We start from the raw sequence: 19,215 nt of genomic DNA on the forward strand, positions 1-19,215 counted from the left end.
CTCTTTTGGTCACGAACCTGAGGAATGGAAAACATCGGTAGCCATGAATGCCAGCATGTGGAGAAGCGGGTCTGGGAGGGTGGGGCTGGCATGCGGCGAGACATGGAGACATGGAGATGGGAGAGCAAGGGTCTGACAGTCAAGTCTCTGGCTTCAGGGGACCTGGACGCCCAACTAGCCTGCCTATGGTTTGGCTACAGAAAGCCAATCAAGTTCTGTTTCTGTCTGAGATGGTGTGAGTTTTTTTTCACTGGCAAAGAAACATGACTAAATGAAAACGTGATCACATCGGTCTCTCTGCTTAAGCACGTTCACTGGCTCCTCACTACCCTTGGGATAAAAGCCCAAATTCCTCAGCATGACACACAGGTCACTGCTCTCCCTCGTGTTGCATCCAGGCCCCAAACCTGTGTGCCCCACACATGCTGAACTCATTTCTGTCCTTGGTGTATCCCATGGAGGCTGCTGGCCTCATGGGGATCAGGTGAGAGATGAAATCCACACCTACTCCGCCTGCTCCCCTCATCTCCCCCCAATCTCGCAGCTCTCAAGTCTTTTGAATCCAAGTCTTTATCTAGGATTTCACCTGGGCAGTCTCTTCTAAACTCTGGGCCCTTCCCTTTCCTATATCAAAACTTACGTCTCTCGGGCTTCCCTGGTGGCACAGTGGTTGAGAGCCCGCCTGCCAATGCAGGGGACACGGGTTCGTGCCCCGGTCCGGGAAGATCCCACATGCTGCGGAGCAGCTGGGCCCATGCACCACAGCTGCTGAGCCTGTGCTCTGGAGCCCCTGAGCCGCAACTACTGAGCCCGCGCACCACAACTACTGAAGCCCGCGTGCCTAGAGCCTGTGCTCCACAACAAGAGAAGCCACTGCAATGAGAGGCCCGCCCACTGCAACGAAAAGTAGCCCATGCTCGCCGCAACTAGAGAAAGCCCGTGAGCAGCAACGAAGACCCAGTGCAGCCAAAAATAAATAAAATAAATAAATTTATTAAAAAAAGAAAACAAAAAAAACCCCGAAAACTTACCTCTCTCGTGTTTTATCTCCTAAGAACTTGGGTCTTTGCATTTTTTTAATTGCAAAAATAATTTGTGGACATCTTAGAAAATTGCTAAGTACCCAAAGTACCCAGAGGCAACCACTGTTCACATCTTGATACACTTCTTATCAGAACTGTTTTAAAACAAGTCTTCTGTTTCTTTCCATGTAATACATACACAATTGTTAAAAAAAAAAAAAAATCCAAGAGGATAGAAGAGCAGCCTTCTCTGCCTTCTCCCCATCCCCAAACTCTCACCCCAGAGTATGTGATCTGTTCCTCGAGGTCACCTCTCAGCTCTAAGAAACAATTAGATCCCTTGCATTAGGAAGGATGCTTTCACCAGCATCTAACAAAACACCCGAGAGTGGCTTAAACAGTAAGACCATTTTATTTATTTCAAAGAAAGTCCAGAAGTCAGTGGTGCCAGGTGTCCGAACTGAGTCAGCACAGAGTTGCATCTCCTGGCCTTCCCCTCCTGGTCACAAGATGGCTGTCAGAGCTCCAAGTATCACGTTTTTACCCAACAGCACCTAGGCAGAAAGGAAGGGGCAGGACCAATAAAGCTCTCCAGATGCATCCCTTTAACCAGGGAGGAAAGTGCTTCCTTGAAGCTGCCTGACAATGCCCACAAGATCCTAGTCAAAATCGGGTCATGAGAGTTTTCTGACCAGCATCTATGATACCCTATTTCTAAATAGTTCATAAGACCCACTGATGTCCCATGTGGCAGATTAGGCTTTGGGTCACTTGGAAACAACTCCCCTCCATCCCTGCTTCTCCCACCACAGTTGTCAAGTACCTCTGTTGTTGGTTATCTTTTTAATTTTAAGAAACCTACTTGCCCCTTCACTCCTGACTCCACTGTGTGTCCAGACGCTCCTGTGCCTCCCATTACCGTCCCTGTCAGTCCTCTGACCCCTTCCTTCCACTGCTATCTCCCAGCTTCTACATCTTTACTTTCACATCTGCCTATGATTGGGCTACAGAAGGTCACTGGTCATCACATCGTGATGGATGATAATACTGATATTCTGTTCTGTAACCATAATAAAATCCAGGTCAATACAAAAATTGAGTATCAATGAAAAGTGAAAAGGAAAAGATAAAATTCTCATTACTTGAGACAACTATACCATGTAACTTCCTGTGGGTACCTACCTATGTGTTTACAAATTTTTAGAAAGTCTAGAAAAGTGTACATTGGGCCCATTACAGTAGCAACCTCTGGGTAAGAAGGAAATGGGATGGCAGTGGGTGGCCAAAAGGGACTTTAGATTCATCTGCAATGTTCTGTTTCTTAAAAAGGAGAATATATTCATGTTGCGCTTATGTCATTAAACTTTAATTTGAAAAAATTCCCATTCATTTTCAGCCAATTATGCCATCTCTGTGTGTTTGGCAGTGCTTGCACGTCTGTGTCCAGGAAGGAAGAACGTTTACTTTGTGTGTGTCTATGAATGAAGTACAGTGATTAGTGGATTAAAAAAAAATGTAGCAAGCAAAAGAAAAACAAAATGGGGTGCAGAGAGAACTCATTCACAACAACAATAAAAACTATAGGAATAAATCCATCAGGAAATTGGTAGGTTCATTATGGAGAAAACCATAAAATGGGACTAAAGGGCAGACATGATGATCAGAATGAGTGCAGGGCTATGCTGTGTTCATGGATTGAAAGACTCAGGATTGTACTGATGTTGACTTTCCCCAAATTAATCTTTAAATTCACAGAACTTGACAAGCAGGTTTTAAAATTCATGTGGAGGAGTTAACGTGCAGTAATAGTTAGCTGAGTTAATTGAACAGGAAGCACAATGAAATGGAGCATTTTACTTAACAGATATCAAAAGGTGGTCTCAAGCTAGAGTGGATAAAACAGTCTGATGCAGACAGAAATATATAGACTGGTGAAAGAGAACCAGCGCCTCAGACCTACCTAGACATGGCAATTCAGTATATGAGGGAGTTTCACTTCAGATCAATGGAGAGAGAAGGAACTAGACAGTCTGTCATGTTGCAATAATCAGCTGTATGTTTGCAGAAAGGTTAGATCATATCTCATTTCAGTCATAAACATACATTCCAGCTGCATTAAAGACCCAAATAGGGCTTCCCTGGTGGCGCAGTGGTTGAGAGTCCGCCTGCCGATGCAGGGGACACGGGTTCGTGCCCCGGCCTGGGAAGATCCCACATGCTGCGGAGCGGCTGGGCCCGTGAGCCATGGCTGCTGAGCCTGCGCGTCCGGAGCCTGTGCTCCGCAACGGGAGAGGCCACAACAGTGAGAGGCCCACGTACTGCAAAAAAAAAAAAAAAAAAAAAAAAGATCCAAATAAAAACAAAATTACTGGAAAGGAATAGAGTATTAGGAGTAAGAAAGGCCTAAACATGATATATAAATACAAGGAATAAAGGAAAAGATGGATAAATTTGATTATGTCAAAATTGATAACTTCTGTCTAACAAAAAAGCCCCTACAAAATTTGAAGGCAACAGACAAGCTGGAAGAAAAAGCTCTCAAGTCTTTTGAATCCAAGTCTTTATCTTTATATATATATATATATATATATATATATACACACACACACACACAAAAGATTAATATCCAGATTGTATTAGGAAACTCAAAAATCAATAAGATACGGACAAACAACCTAATTTTTTAAATGAGCAAAAATAAACAGATCATTCAGAAAAGAGAAAATACAAATGCCTAAAACACATATGAAAATCTCACTAGCAAACAGTTATGTATAAACTTTAAAAAATGATTCAATTTTTCACCCAGCAAATTGGCAAACATTTAAAACAATCACTTATGGTGTGGGGAGTCCTCCCATACCCTCTGGCTAGAAGTTTAAATGGTACAGAAATTATGGAGGACACTTTGGTAACGTCTAAAACTAAAAATGTGGAAACCCTGAGAACACAAATTCCACTTCTCAATCACTACCCTAGAGACACATTACAGAAGAGGCACGTGTAAGGCTGTTTTTTGTGGCGCTGCTTATGATGGAGGAAAGAAAAGGATGCAACTAAATGTCCATGGATCTTAGGAAGGAAAAAGGTAGCACATTCATGGGAATGAATATAACACAGCTACTAAAAGGAACTGCCAAGAGCTATTTGTGTCAGTGTATCTTAGAAATATAAGATGGAGTGAAAAAACACAGCTTACAGTAAAATCTCTATAGAGTGGGATGATTCATTCAAAATACCTCCATCGATACTTACATTTCTATGGAAGGAGACACATAAAACTGCGGGGGAGGGAGGGAAACTAGGATTTCAGAGGGTGGCCAAAGGAAACTTTAGTTACATTCATATTGTCCTACTTTCAAAAGGAAAATGTATTCATGCTTTACTTCGTTAATTAAAGTATAATCTGAAAAGATTCTAATTTGTTTTCAGCCAATTATGCCAGCTCTGTGTGTTTGGTGGTGCTTGCATATTTGTGCCCCCGGAGGAAGAATGTTCACTTTGCGTGTGTGTCTGCAAGTCAAGCCCACCGATCGGTAAACAGGTTGAAATGAAATATGGAAAAACAAGGGCCAAACAAATAAAGGGAGAGGAGACCCTATTCACAGTTGACAACAAAACCTGTAATAAACCTAGGAATAAATTTATCAAGAAATATGCAAGACTTTAGAGAAAACCATAAAACTTCCCTGAAAGACATGAGAGTGACCGGAACTGAGAGATAATAGCAACGAGCATTGGCAGAAGACTCAAATATGATAAAGGTGCCAATTTTCTTCAAACTTACCTAAAACCCGTGATCCCAATTAAAATCCCAGCAGAATTTTTCCTGAAACTTGACAGGCTATTTTAAAATTCATGTGGTGGGACAAATATGCAAAGATGATCAAGGCAATTTTACAAAAACAACAGAGAGGGTGGGATTTGTCCTGCCAGTTAGCAAAGCATATTATCAAGCTCAGGAGTAGACAAATAGATCAGTGGACCAGGAAGAGCTCTGACATAGACCTGCATTGGAATTTAGTGTCAGGCAGAGGCAGCAGTTTTAAATCAGTGGAGAAATGATATATTATTCCATAAATGGTGTTGGGACAATTACCTATCCATTTGGGGGGAATGGGGAGGAATTAAAGTTAGATCCTAAGATTTGTGCGTATGGAATTTATTTTTTGTATATAGTATAAGGGCTTAAATATGTATATATACAGAAACTATAAATTTTAGAGAAGGAAATACAGTAAATACTTATGACCTTGATACAGGGAATACTTTCTTAAATAAGACTGTAAAAATGGCCCAAAAGTAAGATTGATAAATTTGATCATATCAAAGTTAAAATTTCTCTAAGACAAAAGGATACTACACAATTAAATGACACAAATCACAATGTAGAAAACATCTGCGATATACATGACGAAGTATTAATATTCAAATAAAGAACTCTTAAAAATCAATAGCAAAAAGACAAAAAAAAAGCTTAAAAAAAAAGAGAAACAGGCAAAGGATATGCACAAGCAATCCAGAGGAGGAAATGAAAATGGACAGTAAACACATGAAGACTTCAGTCTTGCAGGTAATTCAGAAAAATGCCAACTAAAGCAAGATACTATTTCTCACTCATCAGACTGGTTAAAAATGGAAAACTTGGACATGGTCTGGGGAAATGGACACACACACGCTGCTAGCAGGAGATTACATTAGAAGGCAATTTGGAGAACACTTTAGAAATTTCTATTAGAATTTAAGATATGAATACCCTATGACCCATCAGTTCCATTTCTAAGTATCTATCCCGGAGAAATACTTGTACATGTGCAAAATGAACAATTATAAGATGCTCTTACAGGTTTGTCTTAATGGAACGACACTGGAAACATTTTAATAGTCAATCAGTAGGAAACAAGAAAATCAAACATGGCGTAATCCTAAGGCCACCAGTCGCCAGCTGCAAGGAACACTGCGGCAGGGCACGTCGGCTACACCAGGAGTCCCACAGGGTGCACTAAGCTGAGAGCAACACCTCCAGCTTGTACACATCATGTCTGTGCAAACAAACACACGAAAAGAGAACAGAAGATGTGTTTCAATGGGCATTGGAAAACATTTTGGATGAACAGCAAAAGGCTAAGAGCAGCTACCTCGGGAGGGGGAGAGGGATCTAAGGGTGGGGGGGTGTTCAGTAGAGACTTCTTTATCTATAATACTCTAATTTTATTTAAAGGAAAATGTATTCATGTATTACTTGTATAATTAAATTTTAATTCAAAAATTCTAATTCATTTCCAGCCAATTAGTTCTACTTTATACGTGTGCTGTGCTCTCATTTGTGTGCCCAGGGACAAAGCACATTTACCCCGAGTGTGTGTCTGTGAATGAAGCATCGTCATTAGTAAATTGATTAAAATTTGGAAAGCAAAAAGAAAAAAGAAAAACCTTTTACACTCACAGAAGGAGCAAAACTGATAAGGTACTCAGGAATAAACCTAATAAGAAATGTGAAAAACCTTTATGACAAAAGCTACCAACCTTTATTAAAAGGCATTAAAAATCAAACCAAACAAATAAGACTTTGATTAAATGGAGACAGATACCGTGTTTACGGATGGGAAGAACTGATATCCTAAAGATGTTATTTCTCCCTTCAATGAAATCCCACACAAAATTCCCACAGGATTTTTTTCATGGAACTTTGACAAGCTGATTCTAAAGCATATATGAAAAAGTAAATGTGCAATACGACCAAGGTAATTTTAAAAAAGAATAAAGGGCAAGGAAGGGAGGGGTGCTTAACTTACTGGGTAGTAAGATAAAGCTTTTGCTCATTAAAATCTGGTATTGGCCCAGAAGTAGACAAACAGATCAACAGACCTGAACAGAGTGTAGACATAGGGAACTGGGAGAAAAGATAGTGTTGGGACAATAAATGATGCCTAGCCAACTGGTTATCCATTTGGAAAAAAGATCAAATTAGATCTCTATGTCACACCATACACGGAAATCCGTTTCAGATGGGTTAAAGAAAAACATTTAAAAAAAATACAGAGGGCTTCAATGTAAATACAGAATGTATGTATCATTCATGTTGTGGGGGGGAGGTTTCTTAGACAAGAGTGCTACCTGCTCTAGTGCTAGCACTGCCGATGTTATCACCGCAGTTTGATATGATGCTTTAATATCCTGTTTCCAGTCGGACCATACCTCCAAGCTTCCGCACGTGCCTGCGGAGCGTCTCCACCTGGACCTCACAGACCCCTCTTCCTCTTCCTCTCAGCTCAACTTGGTCCTGGGAAGAAGGACTGTGATCCTGGATGGACTGAGGTTGAATCCAGCTCCTGCTACTTGTGCTCTATGTCAGAAAGGCACTTGCTTCTCCAGTTTCTGTTCCCTCCTCTATGATGCAGGGTGATGCTCTGTTGCTTGTGGGGGAAGGTGAAGTTCACATGAGATGATGAATGTGAACATGCATAAATGGCACAGAGCTTATAAGGATGAGGAGAGCCGACTTCTCTACTTTTTCTCCACCTACCCACCCATGCAAACCCCTGCCACCATGACTTAATACCCCAATTCTTTCCTGCATCATAATTCCGGAGAATCGTTACAGATTCTTCCTGGTCAAAAAGTGTGAATGTTGACTTCAGATGTTTTATTCCAAGGCAGATAATATTGATTCAGCACCCAAAGAGCTTACTGCCTGTTGCTAGGTGCTGAGAAACACAAAAAGTAAGAAGACAGGATCCCAGCCATGAGACAGGATAAAAATGGTGCTAATTAGAGCTGTAGTTGGTACATAGGTCAGATAAAAGCTCTCAAAAGAAGATGGAGATCAAGTTACCCTCTAAAAGGTAAATAACTAAATTTTGCCCCATTCAGTCAAATACACATTATTGCCCCAAACTAATTTATCCATCACCACACTTGAACCCAACCCCCGTGGGAACTCATTTCACTAATTGTCTCCATCCTTAATCAGTCCATTACTCAGGCTCCATTCCCTCAGAATATTCATATGCCAGCACTGCTCTTTCCTTGAAGACTAAAATTCAATTTAAAGGGCCTAGACTTTGCTGCCTCTCTCCTTCCTCTCCTGAATCACCCCCGGCACAAGCTGCCTCCGTTAAGGTCCCCAGAGGTCTCCCATGGGCCCTGGGGGTGGCCATCAGCAGGGACCCCTGGCTGCCCAATTCCAGGGGCACTATGGTGATTGTGCAGTTGCACATCAAAGGGGCTTGTGGATGTGCCCTTGACCCCTGACCTTTCTGCACATACCCACTGATGACCACTCCATCTTCCTGCTGAAAGATCTCTCTGGCCCTTTCTTTTCTGTACCTTAGGAGGGTCGTTCTTTCCTTTTACAGGCCCCAGTTGTTGGTGCCTGGCCTCTTCTTCCTCAGCCTCCCTCATCCCCTCAGAATGCTCCAGAAACCTGATACCACTTCAATTCACATTTCCACTCAGGACCCCTCAGGAGTTCTGAACCGGTCTCACTCTGTGTTCCAGGTCCATGCATGCAGCCACCTCCTCCCCATGTCCCAGCTTGGGTGCCTCAGCTGTCTACCACCAGACTTGGGGTCTGCCTCACAGGCCTAGTTTCTTTGTAGAAAAGCACTGCCACGTCACCAGTAAGGCAAGCCAGAAACTCAGGGGATTTCTGGAATACCTCCTCCTCTCCCTCCCCCTCTTCAATCCATCCAGCACCAAGACTGACCAGAATGTGTTGTGTCCAGACAGAAGCTTCCTAACTGGTCTACCTAACTCTATCCGTGATTCCTCTAATGACTTCTCCATGGACCAGCCAGAGTCTCAGATCACAGGAAATACTAGGGCAGGCCTCAGGCACGCATCCCTCCCTCTCAGGATGGACACAGGAGCTCAGCCCTGGCCTCTAAAACCCTGCCCAGCCAGCACTGCCTGCCTCTCTGGTCTCACAGCACCTCGCTTTGCACACACTGTTCCCTCTGCCCCGAATGCTCTTCTCCAATTTGTTCTGTCCAGTTAACTCTGTCTCCTTAACTTGGTTCAAGTGTCACCTCCTCAGGGAAGCCTCCTGGAGTTGGCCTAGGGCAGGTCCCCTTGTTGTGCACCCTCCAGCACTTGGCACCTTTCTTTTGGAGTGCCTATCAAAAGTTATACATTTATGTGTGCGATTATCTGATTCACGTCTTTCTCCCCTACTACCACACGAGCTCCATGAGAACAGGAAATCTGCCTATTTTAACTCATTCACCACAGAATCCACAGTGCTAGGCACAATGCCAGGCACAAAATAGGTGGCAAACTAGAATATGTAGAATGAATAAACTTTTGTCGTCACTAAACACATCACGTTTGAGCGTTGACACCTGCCTGTGAACTTGCTCCTGTCTTTCCTACGCTCAACTCTCCCACCCCTGTCCTTCACATCTCCAAGTCTTCTTTCCAGATTCCTCAAAGGACTCTCGGCGACAGATTCACCTCTCCCTCACGTCTCAACTTTATTTAAGCTTATGCCCCATCACTCCTCCAAAATGCTATTAAGGTCATCAAAAGCTTACTCATCATCAAATCTAAAGAAAAAAATCCCGTCTTTATCTTACTGGAATTCTCTGCTGCATTTGACAGTGTTGATCACTTTCTCCTTGAAACTCTTCACTACCTTGGTTTCCATGGCAACCCACTCTTCTGGTTGGTTGTCGCACGCCTCAGGCCTTTCCTTTTCTTTCTCCTTTGTCGCCTACCCACACCTTGATTGGTTCTTCAAATGTCACTGTAACTCATGATTCTGCCCTGGGCCCTGCCCCATTCTCTGGTGATCTCACTCATTCTCCGGGTTCCCATTACTCGAGCGGTCATGGCCCTGGGCCAGTACTTCCAGTAGCATCTCTTCCTGAGCCCCAGACCCTTGATCCAAGTGCCTGCTGGGCTCCACTTGGCTATGACCCTGACCCCTTGGCTGTATCTGAGACCAATGTCTTGCCCCTCAAACTGGCCCCCCATGCTGTGGTCCCCTTCCCAGAGGTCTCTCCACCGTCTACCCAAGACACATGGGAGTCTTTGTCTTCACCATCTCTCTCCCCCTAATAGCTAACGATCCATCATTTCTGGTTTTTATCTCCAAGTTTTGGATCTATTTCCATATCTACTGGTCTAGTTCAGGGCTCTCCCTCTCTTATCTGGACCCTGGCCTCCTAACAGGTCTCCCTGCCTCTGCCTGGTTACTTCCTATAATGGATGTCTTGGGGGGGGTGCTTTCTAGCATCCCTTATTCCACCCTAACAATGCTTGTTTAGGGAGACTTCCTGTTCCCTATTTTACGTGGCTGTGGTGGGACATGGGATGCTCTCTCACACAGAAGCCACAGAGGCCTCTCCTTCAGGTCTTGCCTCTCACCACCCCAGTCCTGTCAGAGGATGGCATGAGGCTCGAGCTCAGCCAGTTAGACCAAGGCTCCCTCTTGACTTTGGAAAAAATAGAATTACTGGATGTCTAGGAGGTACCACCAGGTAGTGGTGGTGAAGACCCTGAATGAAGCATTCAAGACTGTGCCCTACCCCCACCGACTTCAATGCCCATCATTCCTTCCCTCTATCCTGCCTCTCTGGGTCTCAGCTTCCTAACCTGCGAAATGGGACTAAAGGCAGCTGTCCGCCTCACTAGGGGAAGGAGAGTGGGTTTGCCATGACCAGATGAGACAATGGTCACAAGCTCACCATAAAAACTATAAAGAGCTGTGCCCACACCAGAGTGCAGAGTGCATTTCCTGAGACCCAGACAGCCTCACATACAGACAGCTTGACTCTTATTTCCCTCTTTGTTAATTCCTTGGTATTTGTCACGAAATCTTTGTGGTTAAAAAATTCTGAACCTCCATTTCAGACATTTTATTTCAAGCAGAAAATAATTATTCTGTCTCTACCTAGCTCGCTGCCTGTTGCTAGGTACCGAAAGGTACAAAAATGAATAAGACACAGCCCCAGACATCAGGCAGGATGAAACTACTGCTAATTAGAGCTGTAGTCAGTACTGGGAGGGCAGAAAAACAACCTCCAGAAAAACACAGAGATCAGGTTACTTGGTAAAATGTACATGATTTAATTTTTCCCCCTTTCCACGAACACAGCTAATCCCTTCACCTATACACTTAATCCCCCTGCTCCGGGGGCCCCGTTCGTTACCTGTCCCTGCTCTTCTGTCCTCGCATAGCCCTCCTCCCTCCAAATGTCAGTGTGTAAGAAACAGCACCTTCTAGAAACTTCTGTCCTCTCAGGTCTCCCTTTTCCCTCCTGCTTTCTCAGCCAGTCTCCAGATCACCCCCACCCAGTTGGGCTTCTCCCCCAAAGTTGCTATGGCAGGGGTCCCCAAAGACCAGGTCCACGGGATGCTCTCACCTCCCCTGACTTCTGTGCATCCGGCACATAAATGGCCACCCTGACCTCTGGAAACTCTCTCCTCCCTGGGCTTCTAGGGCCCCCACTTTTTCGGTCCTCTCCTCTGGCCACTGCTGCTCAGTCTCCTCAGCAGCATCCTCTTCCTGCATCCATACCTGAAGTGTCAGTCACAGCTGAGTCTGGCCCTGCTCCATGAGCTCCGCACCTTCTCCTAGTTCTCCATCTACCCCCTAGGGAGATGTCCACACTTCCTCTGTGAGCTCCAAACTGGCATGTAGACTTTCTCACTTGACAACAGCTCTAGTCAAGGTCACCAATAGCCATTTGTCCTCCTTACCACCCATGCCCTTTGATCTTGCCTCTGATTTATACAGACAAGAGGACTTTAGGTGACAACAGCCCTTTCAACCTCTTTTCTATCATGTCTATCCTTGTTTCCTCTCAGCCCAGCCCAGAATTTCATCCTGACCCAAATCACAGCCCTAGCAGCTTCTCCCCCATATTCCAAACTCCCCAGGACAGGTGCCATGCTGCCTGCTTTCCCTCCTCCTTTCACTTTCCTCTCCCCACCTCGTGGGGGCTTCTGACCCATCTCTCACAGGAACTGCTCCTGTGAGGATCTAAGGGGCCCCTAATTGCTCCATCCAGTGGGCCCTCAGTCCTTACTTAACTGGCTTTTCTCTTTTGTCGGCTGATTATTCTCTCTTGGAAACACTCCACATCCCTGGGTTTCCATGCCAACACAGGCTCCAGGTGCTTTTTCTATATCTTTCTGCTTTCTCTTTCGCCTTTGTGGGCTTTTCTTTCTCTCTGCCCACCCTTAAGTGGGGGAGAGGTTCTCCGTCTTAGACCCCCTTTCTCTTCTCAGCTGCCACATTCTCCTAGGGCAGCTCACAAAAGTCCATGGCCACAACTGCCACCAGTCACAACCCAAATCTTTCATTCAAATCTCTGCTGGGATCCAAGCTCTCTCTTAGCTCCTCACAGGCCGTCTCCACCTGGATGCCCACCTTTCATTCAACTTGTCCAAAACTGAGCTCAACGATCCTCTTCTAGCCCCCCAAGCCTGCTCTTTCTCCTGGGTATTCTCCTATCCGCCCAAGACACAAACAGGGGAGGCATCCTTGACTCTCTTTCTTTGACCCCAGCAACAGTCAGTCAGCAGCTTCTCCTAACTTTACCTTCCCTTCATCCTCTTGGCCCCCACCCTAATTCAGGCCTTGCCCTCTCTACCTGGACAAAAGCAATCATCTCCTCACTGGTTCTCACACCTCCAAATGTCTCCAAGTAACCAGAGTCATCATCTTAAAACAGAAATCTTACCATGGCACCTGCCCACTCAAAATGCTTCAGTGACTCCCTGTTGTCAAGAGGAAAAAGACCAAACTCTTCAACTAGACAGTCATGGGACTAGGTGATCTGGTCCCGCCTTCTCCATCCCCTGCCTCTTATTTCACACTTTGGCAACCCTGTCTATGAGTTCATCCATGACGCCTCTCACTTCTGTCTCTGCTCTCTACCTGAATAACTCCTACTCATCCAGGCACCTCTTCTAGGAACCTCCCTGGATACTCCCATAAAGCTTCACATTTGTACCACCCACCCCAGCTGCTCCACGCTTTGCATGTGTCCCAAGCATATCTCTGGCCTTCTTACTACATATCATTTTAGAATCTGTGTGTTTTTCTACCTCTTTGACTGTGTGCCCAAGAGCAGACAATATATCTTATTTATCTTCACATTTTAACACCCAGCACCATGCCTGACACAAAGTAGACACTCAATAAATGTTGTATAAATATATAGGCCATTTGCCCTTTCTTGAAACTTTCATCTCTCTCCTCTATCATATTACTTTCCAAAAAGTTACACCAACTCACATTCCCCTTTGCACTTAGCACCTCTTCCACTGTATCCTCACCAGCACTGAGTATTCTTAAACTTTTTTCCCCTAATTTGTTGGTGAAAACTAGTGCTTCTTTTTTGTTTTTTATCTTTGATCTTCTGTTATTAGTGAAATTGAATATTTTCTCAAAAAATTTTGTCAGTTCTATTTCTTCTTCTGTAAACTGTTTATATGAATTACGTACCTACCTGTTGCATTTTTACTGTTAAGGTTTTGTGTGTGATCTTTTACATAGTATGGATCTGCAAATAGTTTACCCACTCTGCCTTTTGGTTCTGCTTGTGATATTGTTTGACTTTGGAAATACTTAAGTTTTGATGTATTCAAATTGGTTGGTCTTTGCGTTCTTGCATTTTGTTGCTTTTTAGCTTAGAGGGGCTCCCCCTTTCAGACACTTTAAATATCAAATTCCTTTTCTCTCTGGTTTTTTTTTTTTCCTCTCTGGTTTTTAATGGGTTTATGTCTCCTTTCTGATCAAAAGTTTTTGAATTTGGGGGTGTGCTCTGAGGTGAGGTTGAAAATGGATTATTTTTCTTTCAATAGTCAGAGTTCCAACTTTGGACAAGTCCTCCCCTTGTGGCTCTGACAATGAGCTAAGTTGTTCCTGGCTGATTATGGCATCAGGACCACAACATCCTCAGAGAATATGCCACCTGGACAGGGAACCAAAAGGCTATAGGAAGGTATGATTCTAGACACAATAACAATGAAATGCAGGGAAGCATTTAAGGGGTGGCAGCAGAAAGTCTTTCTGCAAGCCCTACCAGGACAGTGTGCGGAAAGACGGTTCACCCACTTTGCCAATATGAGTGGCTGAATCTAGCTGGCACCCAACAAACAGTGCTGGAAGCTTCTGACTCTGCAAGGAAATGTTACTCGGGGACCACAAGGGAGGGACAGCCCAACCCCTCCCCTCACCTGCATCAACCTACCTGCATAGACTCTGCCAGGACATTTCACCGTCAGCCAAAAAATCTCTCAGCCAGTTCCTGCCACGTTCAGCTTCCAGGGGGCTGCAGCCATCGATTCCACCATGCTCCAAGATGTGGACTGACCCAGATCCTGGGGTCACCATGCCCCTTGTCCAATTACTGTTCTGGGTACCAGGGCATCTGAGGGTGATGCTAGAGCTAGAAAGGAACTCAAGGATTATCTAGTCCAACTGCTTCATTGTACACATGGGGAAACTGAGGCCCAGGGAGGGGAGGGGATTCACAGCCACCTGTTGCCACAGGAAGGATACCAGGCTATAGAGCCTTTTACAAGGTTCTTCTCACGTATCTTTGGTGACATATTAGTGTCTGTGATACCTGTGTGTAAAATGTGAGCTTAGAGGCTGGAAAATACTGCCACTTCAGAGTTGCCAAGGGGAGACTTGGGAGGCAAACTGAATTCCCTCACTTCTAGGAGAGTGAGGGCCACTTCACTCCTTAGGGAGTCTAGAGATTGACTGACTGAGCCTTCCACCCATCCACACCCCTGGCCAGCCAACCAGCAGGTTCTATGCCAGGCCTGGTCAGGGAGGTACTGTGCCTGGTCAAGGGACAAAGATCAAGCCCCCACCCTCAAGGGTGGTGGTGCAGGGCTTTGACAGCCAAGCTGAGTCAGGACCACAAGCAACAGGGAACCAAGGAAGGGCTATGTTTGTCTTCCTCCCTCAGAGACCCTCCCAAGTCTGCTTTGACTCTAAGATTCTTGACACTTCTGCACCCCCGAGATGTAAAGTTTATTCTTTAATGCAAAAAACCCTTTGATTAAATGGTTGCTTGTCTTAACACACTTTCTTTCAACCAATACCTTTAAGACTGAAATAACAAGGATAAAGTTCACTGATATTTCACAGAAGATGGCTTTGGAAACGTTAAAGACTTCCTGGGCCGGCCCCTCCTAGGTGAACAGATGGGGAAATGGGGGCGGGCGTTGGGGGGCGGTGCCTGGAGAAGAATGAGCAGAGGAGAGCAAGGTCACGTGGCAAGGGGGTGGGGATCAGGCCCAGGGGCTCAGCTCCCTGCCCTGCCCTAGAGGGCGGCCACTAGCAGTGTGGGGCGGGGATTGGCAGAGGTTAGCTTCGGAAGAAGCTGTGAGGCGTCCCCCTGTAGACTCTCCACAAGTTGTCCAGGAAGAGGTGAGAGGCCAGAATCGCTCAAAGGGTTGGTCTGTGGAGAAGGTTCGTGCTTACCCCGTATCTGACAGGGCACTCTCAAACATCCCCGCACCAGGTCCTCATGAGGAGGAGGCCGAATAGGCAGTGATTTCTTTCCAAGAGGGAAAAATCCATGGACGGTCCTAGGCGAGCTGGTGGCCAAGCAGGGATGCAAAGCCAGGGTTCTGGCCTCTCAGGCCTCTCTGGCCTCTAGGTGTTCCTCTCCCTTTTAGGCTCTTGTCATTTCGGGGATTGTAAAAAATAATTAAGGGAATTCACGGTGAGGTGCTGACATACGGCCTCGCAAATGAGGTCTCTCCCTAACTCCACACAGCCCCGATGACACAGCACGGTAATCATGCGCCTGCAGGACTGCCTCGATGCCCTCCCCGCTGCTGCAGGTGCTCCTCAGAGAGGGCACGGTCTTATCAGGTGCGGGAATGAATGAGTGGGAGAGCCGGATGATCAGGCCGCATCCCTATGTAGCCTGAGCCCAGTAAGAGTCGGTGGAGGGTGGGAAGGCACAGAAGAGAGGCAGTAACATTTGTGAAGACTTGGCCTTGAGCCAGGCTACAGGGGGTGTTACCATCTCTGTTTTGCCAGTGAGGAAACTGAGGCTCAGGGACGTGTGGTCCAAGAGGCGGGGGCATAGGGCCCGGGCTCCCCGAAACCTCGTCGCTCAAGGTTTGTCGGTCCTAAACTGTTCCCCAAGTCCACGCCCACTGAGTCCCGAGAGGGAGACCCAGGGCTTCTGTCTGAAGTCTCCAGCTGCTGCTCAGCCAGCTCCTCCCCTTCATCTTGAGCCCGCTCTATAATCAAAGTTTTTCTCGCGATATGGAATTCTCTCCCTGAAGCCTGGCAGACCAAACTCTGCCCCTTTTAGTCAGGATCCCCTTCCCTGGCTTGCTGAGGAGAGCACTGCTTAGTTCCTCCCTCTTTTCAGAGCAGTGACCCTTTCTCCCTTTAGGGGACTGGGGGGATGAGGGGTGAGCTTTGCAACAGACGCCAGGAGACTGGGTTCTGGCTCCGGCAGCCAACTGAACACAAGGGACGACCCCTCCCTGACCTCACTTCCTGCAGCTACTCAACGGGCGTCTCTCGCCTTTCCGTGTCCTCCCTCCCAGCCTGCTCCCTCTCCTGCCTTCCCCTCCTCGCCCACCGTGGCTCCTGGGATCTACTTCTCCCCATTCCCAATGATGTAGACAGGGCAGTGACCTTCTTGACGGTCCTGCTGCTGTTACTGCTCAAATGCTATCCTGTTCCCTACTGAAAAAAATCCCACGTTAAATTAAATGCTGTTCTGATTGGGTCACCCCCTGCTCCCGTCAGATCCTTGTCTGTGATGGTTCCAGTCAGTTGGGAACTGAAGACTTCTCACTCAGGACGGAGTTTGGGGGACCGCCACCAACACGTCAACCTTCAGCCCCCTCACTATCTCCCAATACAGCCCTCCAGGGCAGCCAGATACAGGTGGTCCTTCAGTTTGCTTTCAGCCCAGTCTCTTCAGCTGTAAGCAGAGATGCTTGATTAGATGGTGAGAAATAACATCTCATTTGTTATTTCACTGCTGCAACATTTACACTTGTCCTCGGGTCTCAGCCTGAACATCAGTCCTCCCCAGCCCACACCAGGTCCCCCCTAGACTCCTCTTAGGGCACCTGCCACAGTCCATATTATATCTGTCTGTGGGATTATCTGCCCAAGGTCATCCCCTTTCCCGTTAGCTTGGATGACTCCCTGATGGCAGAGGTGGTCCACCTTGTCCACTGTGTGACCCCAAGGCCTGGTCCTGTACAGGATTCTGACAAGTACCTCGTATTAAATAACAATGCAAGCCCCCTAGGGAGGTGGGGGGAGCCCAATCACTGCGAAAGAGAAAGTCTGCGTGACCACTAGCGCTAGCACTCAACAGAGGGCTGAGTGAAGTCATCGAGGCAACTGGATCTCTAGGGAGAGGGAAGAGTCCAGGAAGGCTTCCTGACAGAGGCATATCTAGGTGCATGTGGTACAATCATTAAAGCATAAAGCATACGCAGGCTGCCCTGCAAGGGCAGTGCCACCTTCCCAGAGCTCAATCACCTTCCTCAAATGCATCCAGGAGGACCCGAAGGTCCTCAGAGAAAGGATTCCCAGTATATTAGGGGTAGGAAGACTGTGTTTGCTCCAAAGCCCACATCTTACCTCCAAGGAAACTGAGGCACAGAGCAGGGCACAGACCAGTTCCTAAAGAAGCCCAGACCTAGGCCTCATGGGATCTTGTGGTTTACCAGGTACCACATGAGCAACCACTTCACACTAGGAGCCACGACGACTGGCAGAATTGCAGGGTGTGGTTTTCTGAGACCTGGTACCCTGCTCTTTTCCAGAAGAGGTATCCACTTCTCATTTTCCTGAAAGGCATTTCAGGAAGAGGGGGCAGGGTGCTGCTGGTGCTATCTTGGCAGGTGGAAAGCAGTGCTGGGCAGACAGAATGCTGACGTGGCATCACCTTGGGAAAGGGTGGGCTGCAGGCTCCCTGCTGGAAAGGGCCACAAATCTTTCAGAGGGAGGCCTGTTTGTGACTCTTTAGTGAGCTTGACCTATGACAGAAAGCTGCTTTCTGAGGGAGAGCAAAGTAAGCAATAATCTTGGCTTCATTTATCATCCAGGTGCCTCCACGGGAGAGTGTGGCCACAAAAGCCTTGTTTGTTTTGTTTTTGGAATTTGCAGTTGTCTATTTTCTTAAGTCTTCCCACTAGGCTAGAGTCAGGCGCTCCTGGAGAGTCAGGCCTGGGTCTTGCCCCTGAAATCCCCAGCAAGCCCAGTACAGGGGCTCAATGTTTGCTGAACAAACCATCCTTTCCACGTGTAACACTCCTCAACTTGTCAAGACTTTGCTGAACCACAAAATACATCCAGAAACGCAGAAAAAAAAAAAGAATGCAGAGGCAAAAACACAAAAGCATCAGATAGGAAAAATACCCAGCTGATATAATCAATAAGTTTGGTTCTCGGAAAATACCTTTAAAATGAACAAACCTGTGGCAAGTTTTGACGAGGAAAAGGAAAAGCACTGATAGGCGATGGTAGGAATGAAAAAAGGGATACACTGACAATGGGGAGATTGCAAAGGGAAGGAGAAAACTACACAAAACTTCATAGCAATAAATTACCAATCTAGGCATAACAGATGACCTTTTATGAGACAACCCAAGCCCTTTTACAACAATAAACTCTCACAACAGCCCTGTGCCTTGGACAGGCAGTGCTCCTGTTATGTTTTCTAGAAGGAGAAGAGATGGAGAGGTGGACACCCAGCCCAGGGCCCTGGCAAGCCACCCAGCTTTGTCTCAAAGGTCACGGCCATGGGAGCACGTGCACATTGACGGCACAGAACCACGCCACTCCCGCACTTCCAGCCATCGCCCGGAGCCCCCTGCGTGGACGGCCAACCTTATTTATTTTTCCACTTGAAATGCCATAAGGGGTTTCACTTTATTTTTACTTCAAAAGCAGCACCATAAAAATTCTTGATGATTAGAGCTCCAGCTGTCTTAAGTTGTTTGTCAAGGGATCGGTTACTCAAATCTCCTACGGAGGGAAACAGTTTCAGGCGAGAAGCCATGGGAGCTGAGAAACGCAAATGTCTCATCTCTGAAAACTTTCAGACTCCCTCCTGTTCACCGCCTGGCCTGCCCCCTGCTCCCCCTCCCCCAATCCCACCATCTGCTCTCCAGAGAGCAGATCAAATTTTCAGCCTAAGGTACTGTGGCGCCAAGGACTCAGCCCCTCCATGCT

At 46.3% G+C, this 19,215-nt stretch overlaps 1 long non-coding RNA gene across 1 annotated transcript; it reads right to left on the minus strand.

The window, feature by feature from the left end:
* Nucleotides 1-1,421: 1,421 nt before the first annotated feature.
* LOC307062892 lies at nucleotides 1,422-14,759 on the minus strand. The gene is made up of 4 exons (XR_013811231.1): nucleotides 14,228-14,759; nucleotides 7,221-7,438; nucleotides 5,867-6,064; nucleotides 1,422-1,576 (listed from the first exon to the last, which is right to left on the minus strand). It is a non-coding gene; the product is annotated as an uncharacterized lncRNA (long non-coding RNA).
* Between the last annotated feature and the right edge of the window lie 4,456 nt (nucleotides 14,760-19,215).

This window comes from Hyperoodon ampullatus (genome assembly GCF_949752795.1).
Source record: "Hyperoodon ampullatus genome assembly, chromosome: 14".
Lineage (NCBI taxonomy): Eukaryota > Metazoa > Chordata > Mammalia > Artiodactyla > Ziphiidae > Hyperoodon > Hyperoodon ampullatus.